This window comes from Chelonoidis abingdonii, chromosome 4 (genome assembly GCF_003597395.2).
Source record: "Chelonoidis abingdonii isolate Lonesome George chromosome 4, CheloAbing_2.0, whole genome shotgun sequence".
In the NCBI taxonomy this organism is placed as follows: domain Eukaryota; kingdom Metazoa; phylum Chordata; order Testudines; family Testudinidae; genus Chelonoidis; species Chelonoidis abingdonii.
In genome coordinates, this window is record NC_133772.1 from 38,030,656 (window position 1) to 38,040,398 (window position 9,743).

General features: G+C 49.5%; 1 protein-coding gene across 1 annotated transcript in view; it reads right to left on the reverse strand.

The window, feature by feature from the left end:
- Positions 1 to 3,063, reverse strand: part of IRF7 (interferon regulatory factor 7) — a 24,822-nt gene extending 21,759 nt beyond the window's left edge. Inside the window, exon 1 of the mRNA XM_032773445.2 lies at positions 2,984 to 3,063. The gene's annotated coding sequence lies outside the window, so the exon portion shown is untranslated. The remainder of the gene's footprint in view (positions 1 to 2,983) is intronic.
- Positions 3,064 to 9,743: the final 6,680 nt, after the last annotated feature.

Below are 9,743 nucleotides of genomic sequence, written 5' to 3' on the forward strand. Positions count from 1 at the left end.
GATCAGGTGGCCTCCATTGTCCAGAAGAGAGTACACAAAGGCTAGAGGGAGAGTGGTCCAGATCGATCAGGTGGCCTCCATTGTCCAGAAGAGAGTACACAAAGGCTAGAGGGAGAGTGGTCCAGATCCTAGGGCTCTACAACAATCACACACTCTTATCCCACCATCTAGATCCTTGAGAAATGCAGAGGGGAAACTGAGGCACCCACACAGTATTCAGAGAAAACATTAAGAACATTCTCCCTTTGTAACACCTGTATATGTTAAAGGGTGTAAAATAATCAAGTATTGTGCTAAACACGATACTCCAAACTGACCACCAAATTTAAGTTGCACATTTTTCCCTTCAAGTGAGGGCTCTGGGGTGGGGCTGGGGGGTTCACAGTGCAGGAGGGTGCTCAGGGTTGGGGTGCTGGGGGCGCAGGCTCTGGGGTGGAGCAGGGCTGGGGATAAGGAACTTGGGATGCAGACAGGCTGCTCCAGGGCTAGGGCCAGAGAGGACTCCCCCTGCCCTAGTGGCAGCAGCAAGCTCCAGGGGAGGGACCCCGCTTCTCAAACCCTCCCCCCCCCCGGCAGCACACTCACTCTGCACCACGGTCACTGCCCATGCTCCTAAGGCCTCTCTCAGGTACCCAGAAAGCCCACTCGCGTCCCTTATGGTGGGTACTGGGGTGGGGGTTGCCATCACGTGTGGCCTCCCCTGCTGCTGCCCCTCACCAGAGCCTCACTGGGGATGGGGGATGGGAATGCCCCTTGCTCAGTATGGGGCAGGAGTGGGGACTGCAGGGTGGTGGCTGGGGTGGGGGGGGGTAGAGTGTCACAAAATTCACCCAAGCCCCAGCTGCTCAGGTCTAGGAAGCTCCCCTCCTCCATCTCTCCTGTGGTGGATGGGTGCTGGGGAGCGGGAAGGGGGGGGTACTGCTAGCACATGTGGCTTCCTTCCTCCCCTGCTGCAGCCTGCTGCCCCTCACCCTTGTCTCACTGGGGATGGGGCTGCCCCTTGCCCAGCATTGGGCAGGAGTGGGGACTGCGGGGGGAAGGGGTGGATCACATGGTCAAACCTCATCGAAGCCCCAGCAGCTGCTCGGGTGAGTGAAGGCCACCCCAGATGTCCATCTCCTGGCTGGAAGTCCCCTTGGCGTCTCCTCCAGGTCGGTGCCGGGGGACAGGGGAGAGAGCTCCCAAGCACGTGTGCCTCCCCCCACCCCTCTCCCTCTTCCCCTACCCTGTTGCTCCAAGAGGCTGCCAGCCGCTGATCTCTATAGCCTTAGGCAGAAACAACACAAACAAGGGAGAGAGGCACCGGCTGTTTTCTTTTAGGCAGGGAAGCTCCGAGGCGGGGGGACAGGGCCTGCTCCAGGCAGGGCCAGGGGAGAAACCCAGCTCCAAATATTGGTGGAGCACAGCCCCCAGCCTTAAATATTCCTGGTGCTCGAGCACCTTGAGTCCATGTAACCTGCCGCCCCTGTCTCCACCATATTCCAATGTTACACAAGATCAGTCTCTCGTCCCCCTTTACTTGCTGGTACCCAGCTGGTACCCATCTTCAGCAGAGAAGATAGCTAAGATATCCCAGGATCATGTAATGTCTGGCTCTTGAACCAACCTGATCTCACAGCAGCTTGTCTCATCCATGCAATAGCAAATTCCCTGGAGCGCTGAGGTGGTTCAGAAGGTGAAGCCATAAGATACTTGGGTCAGGAGATGCTAAATTCTAATCCTGATTCAACCACTGATTTGCAGCACCATAGTGGGCAAGCCACAAATACCTCTATATGCCTTAGTTCTCCTGCCCCCATCTTTCTATGCCTTAGTTTCCCAACCTATTGCACACGGGTGCTGCAGAGATTCGTAAGGGATAATAGTGTAAAGTGCTTTTGCAAATGCAAATTGCAATGCAAGTACTAAGTAAACAACTATAAATGCTGAGGAACCAATGTAAAAGTTAGCCTGCTGTTTGGTATTACGCAGACAGGAAATAATAGGTATTTAAATATAAGCGCTGAAACACAAGAAGTCTGTATTATTCCTTCTTCCCTGCTCCCTTCTCTGAATTGCAAACATGGTGCAAATCATGAATGGTGACATTCATAGAGGGAGGAAGGGGGAAGCCACAGCTGCAGGCTGAGGTATGAGTCTCGTCTCGTTATAATATATTTAGCATTTTGAGATATACTTCTGTATCCCTTTCATCTGAGGATCTTAAAGGCCTTTGCAGATATAGGTGAACATGCCTCAGAGCACCTCTGCAAACCACAAGAAAATAGAGAGGAGGAGGAGGAGGAAAAGGGATCTGCAAAGCTACTGTACATGCACAACCGGGAATCAGAGCGTAAAAAAGGAATTTCTCTAGCTTCCATCCTGCAAGTGAATTTGCAGCACTGCCACAAAATCTCTCTCTCACCCCCCGCTCCCACTGCAGTGGTTCTTAAACTTTTGTACTGGTGACCCCTTTCACACAGCAAGCCTCTGAGTGCAACCCCCCTTATACATTAAAAACACTTTAAAATATATTGAATACTATTATAAATGCTGGAGGCAAAGCAGGATGTGGAGTGGAGGCTGACAGCTCGTGACCCCCCCGTGTAATAACCTCACAACCCCCAGAGGGGTCCCAATCCCCAGTTTAAGAATCCCTGCCCTAGTGCACCCCCCTAGTGCCCGTGTACACACACCCACACCCTAGTGTGCACAAACATGCACATGAGAGCATGCACTCCCACTCCCCCAATGCACACACAAAATGTGCACACACTCACACCCCTAGTGCACCAGTTACCAAGAAATCCAGCCAACATTTGTCTCTCCTGGCACCCATTCAAAACTGCATTGTTGTTTCCAAAGAAGGCAGCTTTATGAGATTGTGATTAATTCTGCTTGCTTTTCCCCAAGAAGCTGCCAAATCTCTTATTTGCAATTCCCTCCTCCCACTTCTCCCCAGCTCTGATCTGTTAATAGAACCAATAAAAAACAGATCTGTTACCTTTGCTGTTACCAGAAGATGTTACCAGGGATTTTGTGAATAATTGAATTATCAAAGTATTTCCAGCAACGAGTCTCCCTTTTATACTCTTCTGGAATATGTCATCAGCCCAGCTCATTGGCAACAGAGTCCCTGGAATCATAGCCTGTAGCCAATCAGAATGGACCCCGTACCAAGATGGTCGTTAATAAAACAACAACAGGAAACTTCATCAGAGCATGTTTCTAGTATAGCTGTGGTGATGCAAGTGGTTTCTATTGGTCCTGCCCAAATATGGCACTTCCTTTCCTGGAAATCACATGATCTTCTTGAAAGTAAAAGTTTCATTTCTATTAAGCTCAAGGCTCTCCGAAGGCGGAAGAGTCCACCCAATCTGCTGGGCTATGTTTGCAAATGCAAATACTACAATCAACAGTCTCAGGGTGCCCTTCCTCTGGATCCCAGCCAGGGACTTCTCCAAAGCTGTTTCAGCAGCACCAGTACCTCCATCAGCCTCATTACTGGGTACTAACATTTTCTTTCTTTCTTTCTTTTCCTTTTCTATCCATATAAGATTAAATAAAACTGAAAATGGGATGCTTTTTATATCTATATCTAATTTATTCAATATGTCCATCTGTCTTGTTCTGCCATCCCAGAATAGGCACTTTAATCAGAAATCCTCGAAAATGGAGCTGGAATGGATATATTAGATCCTCTAGGCACATCATTGCAGGATTGTTTCTTACATCATAATTGTTACTCGGCTGTCTGGTGCAGAGTTGTTTTACATCTCCTGAATATGGGTCTTCTGTTATTTCCTTTATCCCTGCATGGAAGCTCTGAGGGAATTGTAGGAAGCGCTGAAGGAAACAGATGTGCTGTTATCTTGTATTAACTGCCCCAAAACTTTATTAGCACAGAGTTACGGTTGCCTGGTGCCGCCTCATGACCTTCTAGAATGTAGAGGGCAGCTAAACCTGAACCTCTGAAAACCGGCGCATGAAAAGTTAATGTACACACCACCCCTGCAACACAACCTTAGCCTGCAGCCTGAAGCTGATCATCGCCACTGCGAATGGCTCCGCAAGGGTGGTAACAGGTAGACGTGAAGAATAAATAAGAGACTGTGCTGTTGTTTGTGTTGCACTCCAGATGTGAATTCCAGCATTTATCTGCATGCACACCAGCTGCTTTCACGGCCTTATAAGTAGCTGTACTGAATGGTGGAGGGATTAGTTGGAGCAGGCTGGCAGAGCTGACAAGAGAGGCATGTCAGTCAGTCAAGGCTTTCCCCTGCCCATGTGATGTCTTCAGAGCTGAGAGATTCCCCCTGTTATATGCAGTCTCCTTGCCACATGCCACATCTTCCTCCAGCAGCAGGGAGTGAGGACCATTGCTTCAGAGCCTACCTACATCATATGTGCCTCTACCAGAAGGGGTCGCTAAGGAGCAGCATACAGCCTGCTATTTCCGGACACCCTCTATTTGCTCATGGGATGGCAATAGTTCATTAGACTGCCAGCCCAGACCAGCGTGCAGCCGTTAGACAGCCCGTGTGCATTCTGAAAAAGGGTCAGCTCTGTTTGGAAAATGTCCTTGCTTCACAGCACATCCCAGTGCAGCCAATGGCTACCATGCAGGAACAGAGCTGGGTGAATGATGCAAAGCACTCCCCAAGAGTATGGGTTTGAATTTCTTAACCAATTCACTTCAGCCTTACTTATGCTTTTTGGTGTTTGTGTCTCCTGCTTCTCAGTTTGTGTTATGTGACCCCCCCCCACCGTTGCGCATCCACAGGAGTCATGAGCCAGCTACAGCTCCCAGCTAAGGGGATTATCCTTTAGCCTAAACTGCAAGGGCTCATTTCTTTAGCACTGGAGGTGGTGTTGTCAACCCCCAGTGACAGACCAAGGTGGCTGTTATCTTTGCTTTCTGCAAATATTCACGCCATCGAGTTTTGCTGGCACAAATGTTTGTGGAACACGACTATTAGGGTCGCACATAAGATGAGTCATGGAAACGGAATGTTTCATTTGCAGCTGCTGGAATTCATGCTGGAAGCGCTTGGATGCTCACCCACTCAGGACACGGAATACCATGTGGCTTTTGTGACCAATCCCTACCAAGCAGCACAAGCATAACTCCTGAGTGCTCATGATTAATGCAAGAACTTAGAAATGATTAATTAATAGAGCAGAAGAAATCGCAATCTGAACATGAGCAGAGAAAAGATGTTACGTTACCCTAGTAGGTTCCATAATGCAAATCATTCACTCGGCCCATAATAATTCAGGGATCAGCTTCACTCCCAGATCACAGCCCCTGGTTACAGTAAGCCCACATGGAGCAGGGGTTGCAACCCCTTTGCCCCCCTGCCCCAAGTAATCAAAACTAGCTGCTGGAGCAGCCCGAAAAATGGATGGCGCCAAGCAGGGGCGAGACAAGAGAGACACAGATTCAGTGGTAAACTGTTCAGGGCAGGGGCTGCGTCTTGGTCTGTTTGCAGAGTGATTTGCACAATAGGGGTCCCGAGCTGCTTCCATATTGTAAATCGTAGTAATGATTCAGTGCTTCTCTGCCTGGATTTCACAGCTGCCCTCCCCACAGGGGTAAATCTTCCCACTCCAGTGCAACTCCCCCTGCAGATACACCCCTCATGTCTACAGGTGGGAATCTGGCCCCTAACTGGGCAACAGTATTTTGCTCTTTATTGCTGCTTGCCCTTACAGAGTCTTCCTGGGTGAGATTTCGTGCCCTGCTCACAGACACCAGAGGAGGCAGCTTCGCCACCTCTCACCTCAGTTCCTAGGCAATGAAAGGTCTTCATAGGCAGTCTGCAAGGCTGAATTCCTGCCCAGCTTTTCCAGGAGAGGTAAGTGCGTGCTCCATCCGGCATAGTAGGTTAACTCACCTTAGTAGCCACATTCACAGCTCAGCATCCCTTAATGCCCCCTCCCTCCTTGCTGTGTGACGATGGTGGACCCAGCAGGCAAGTTGCGTCAGTGACGTGACGCTTTGGCCCTTACGATGTCTTTGAAGATCCCCATGCTCCCTGTGGTGGTTTCTAGGTGTACTCGGCTGATTTGAGCTCCTGGAGCACAGGCAGGCAGTCCCCGGGGTCCTGTACTGCGTCAGCAGGATGTGCATTAAAAACCCATTCAGCTGCCACTGTGCTGGATGTGTTGTAGAGCCGCCTTGAAAAACTGGTATGAAAATGGACCAGACCAGGCGCAAAATTGAAAGGCTGGACTTGGTGTAAAAGCCCTGAGATTTGGGTTCAGTTCTGGCTGTGCTACAGATTTCCTGTGTGAGTTTGGGTAAACCACATGATCACTGTGTCTCAGTTTCCCTGATGTGTATTCATGGGGATGCTTCCTTTCTCCCACTTTTTGTCTGTCTTGCTTATTTAAACCGTAAGCTATTCAGGCCAGGAACTCACTGTTTGCTGTGTTTATGGATAATGGAGCTCTGATTCTGGCTGAGGCGTCTAGGTTCTTCTCGGACAATACAAATAACAACAACATTTGCAACATTTCCTTCCATTGTAATGGAAGGAAAAACATGGTTTACCTTCCAGTCAGAAAAAAAAATTAGATGCCCTGGGCAAAGGTGAATAAAGGTGGCCAGATGTCCGCAGGGTATGAGAGTGTTAGTGTATGAATGCATCATTTACTTTAAAGAGCATCCATTGCAGAAGGCAGTTCTGTGATACTAGGGAAGTCCTTGATGAGCCCTGTCCAGAGAATCTCTCAGCTTGTCACTCATAAAACAGGTCTGTCTACTTGGGATGTAAATTGAGTGAACCTTACACTAATGCTGCTGTAGCCTCCTACTAGAAGGCCCTGTGCTCCCTGGGGCGGATCCTCAGCTGCTGTCAGATATCACAGCCCCACTGCAGTCAGTAGAGCTATGTCATCACATTGACATGCTGCCCTCTCTTCCACATTCTCCCGCATGCATCTCTGCAGAACGTCCTCTCCCTACCCCCGTGACCATCTGGTTCATGGCAAACCCATTGTCCCATCATCACGCCCTCCCACTTCCGATCCCAGTTGCTCCCACCCCGCCCTCTTCCCCATCACAGGACCCAGGAACAGGAAAGAATGTTAATACTTAAAAATGTTTACAAGTTTTACTTTCGTTGCCAGCCTGCACAATTCAGAGGGCTGTGGGGCTAGTTTAACCTGCTGTGAGTGGAGGGGCAGCCCCCCTCCTTTATTACAAAGAATGCTGGAGCTGCAGTAAGCTTCTGCAGTTGATCTCAGAGCCTGTCCGCGCGCTCTAGCAACGGTTTCGGATTTTCCTTGGGTAGGGGAGTTTCCCATTGCTATGCAGCTTTTAACCCCATCCAGCCACCATTCTCTCTTTGAGGCTGTAAACTCTTTCAATCCAGGCAGGGGATTCAGGGTTTTTCCTGGTAGCTGAAAATTCCCATGAGATTTTCCTTTTTTTGAATCAAATGTAGTTTCCCAGGATTCTTAATTATAAGATCAAGTAAGTTACTCTTATGAAGCTGCTCTAAACATAAGCTCTGCTGTCCTGGGGCCCTGGGAAGCAGAGACCAGGCGTAGGGCAGTACACTCTGGCTATGTCTGCCTGATTCACACTCCATACAGGGGGCTGGCAGCCAGTGATTTCCCTATACTCCCCCCCTGAATTTCCCCCAAACCCCCCCCCCCAGTTTTGTGAACTAGTTACATGCCAAACCTGGTGGCTGAACTTTGCGACTTTGTCCTCACCGACAACTATTTCACATTTGGGGACAATATATACCTTCAAGTCAGTGGCACTGCTATGGGTACCCACATGGCCTCATAGTATGCCAACATTTTTATGGCTGACTTAGAACAGTGCATCCTTAGCTCTTATCCCCTAATGCCCCTACTTTACTTGCACTACATTGATGACATCTTCATCATCTGGACCCATGGAAAAGAAGCCCTTGAGGAATCCTGCCTGGATTTCAACAATTTCCATCCCACCATCAACCACAGCCTAGACCAATCCACACAAGCGGTCCATTTCCTTGACACTACTGTGCTAATAAGTGATGGTCACATAAACACCACCCTATACCGGAAACCTACTGACCGCTATACTTACCTACATGCCTCCAGCTTCCATCCAGGACACACCACACCATCCATTGTCTACAGCCAAGTTCTAAGATACAACCGCATTTGCTCTAATGCCTCAGACAGAAACAAACACCTACAAGATTTCTATCAAGCATTCTTACAACTACAATACCCACCTGCTGAAGTGAAAAAACAGATTGACAGAGCCAGAACACCTACTACAAGACAGGCCCAACATAGAAAATAACAGAACACCACTAGCCGTCACTGTCAGCCCCCAACCAGGGGCGGCTCCAGGCCCCACCACGCCAAGCACGTGCTTGGGGCGGCATGCCGTGGGGGGGGGCGCTCTGCTGGTTGCCGGGAGGGTGGCAGGCAGGCCGCCTTTGGCGGCATGCCTGCGGAGGGTCCACTGGTCCCAGGGCTCTGGTGGAGCTGTGGGACCAGCGGACCCTTCGTAGGCACACCTGCGGGAGGTCCACCGGAGCTGCAGGACCGGTGACTGGCAGAACACCCCCTGCGGCATGCCGCTGTGCTTGGGGCGGCGAAATGTCTAGAACCGCCCCTGACCCCAACTAAAACCTCTCCAGCACATCTTCAAAGATCTACAACCTATCCTGAAAGATGATCCCTCACTCTCCCAGATCTTGGGAGACTGGCCAGTCCTCGCTTACAGACAGCCCCCCCCAATCTGAAGCAAATACTCACCAGCAACCACAGACCACACAACAAAAACACTAACCCAGGAACCTATCCTTGCAGCAAAGCCCGATGCCAACTCTGTCCACATATCTATTCAATTGACACCTTAATAAGACCTAATCACATCAGCCACGCCATCAGGGGCTCGTTCACCTGCACATCTACCAGTGTGATATATGCCATCATGTACCATCAATGCCCCTCTGCCATGTACATCGGCCAAACAGGACAGTCTCTACGCAAAATGGACACAAATCTGACATCAGGAATCATAACATTCAAAACCAGTAGGAGAACACTTCAACCTCTCTGGCCATTCAGTAACCGATTTAAAGGTGGCAATTTTGCAATAGAAAAGCTTCAGAAACAGACTCCAATTAGAAACTGCTGAACTTGAATTAATATGCGAACTAGATATAATAAATTTAGGCTTAAATAGAGACTGGGAATGGCTGAGCCATTACACACATTGAATCTATTTCCCCATGTTAAGCATCCTCACTCCTTCTTGTCAAACTGTCTTAAATGGGCTATCTTTGATTATCACTACAAAAGTTTTTTTTCTCCTGCTGACAATAGTGCATCTTAATTAATTAGCCTCTTAGAGTTGGTTGGGCAACTCCCACCTTTTCATGTTCTCTGTACGTATATATATCTCCTCACTATAAGTTCCATTCTATGCATCCGATGAAGTGGGCGCACAAAAGCTTATGCTCAAATGCATTTGTTAGTCTCTAACATGCCATAAGTACTCCTGTTCTTTGTGTAGATACAGACTAACACGCAGGGCCGGTGCAACCTATTAGGTGACCTAGGTGGTCGCCTAGGGCACTAGGATTTGAGGGGGTGGCATTTTCTTCGGCAGTGACTGGGCCGGACGAAGATCCGGCCGCCGCGGTTGCCACCGGCATTTAGGAGGAGGGAGCTGGGGCAGGGGAGCATGGGGATGGCCACCTGCAGCAAGTGGAGGGGGGTGGCATGCAGAGGAACTCCCCGCC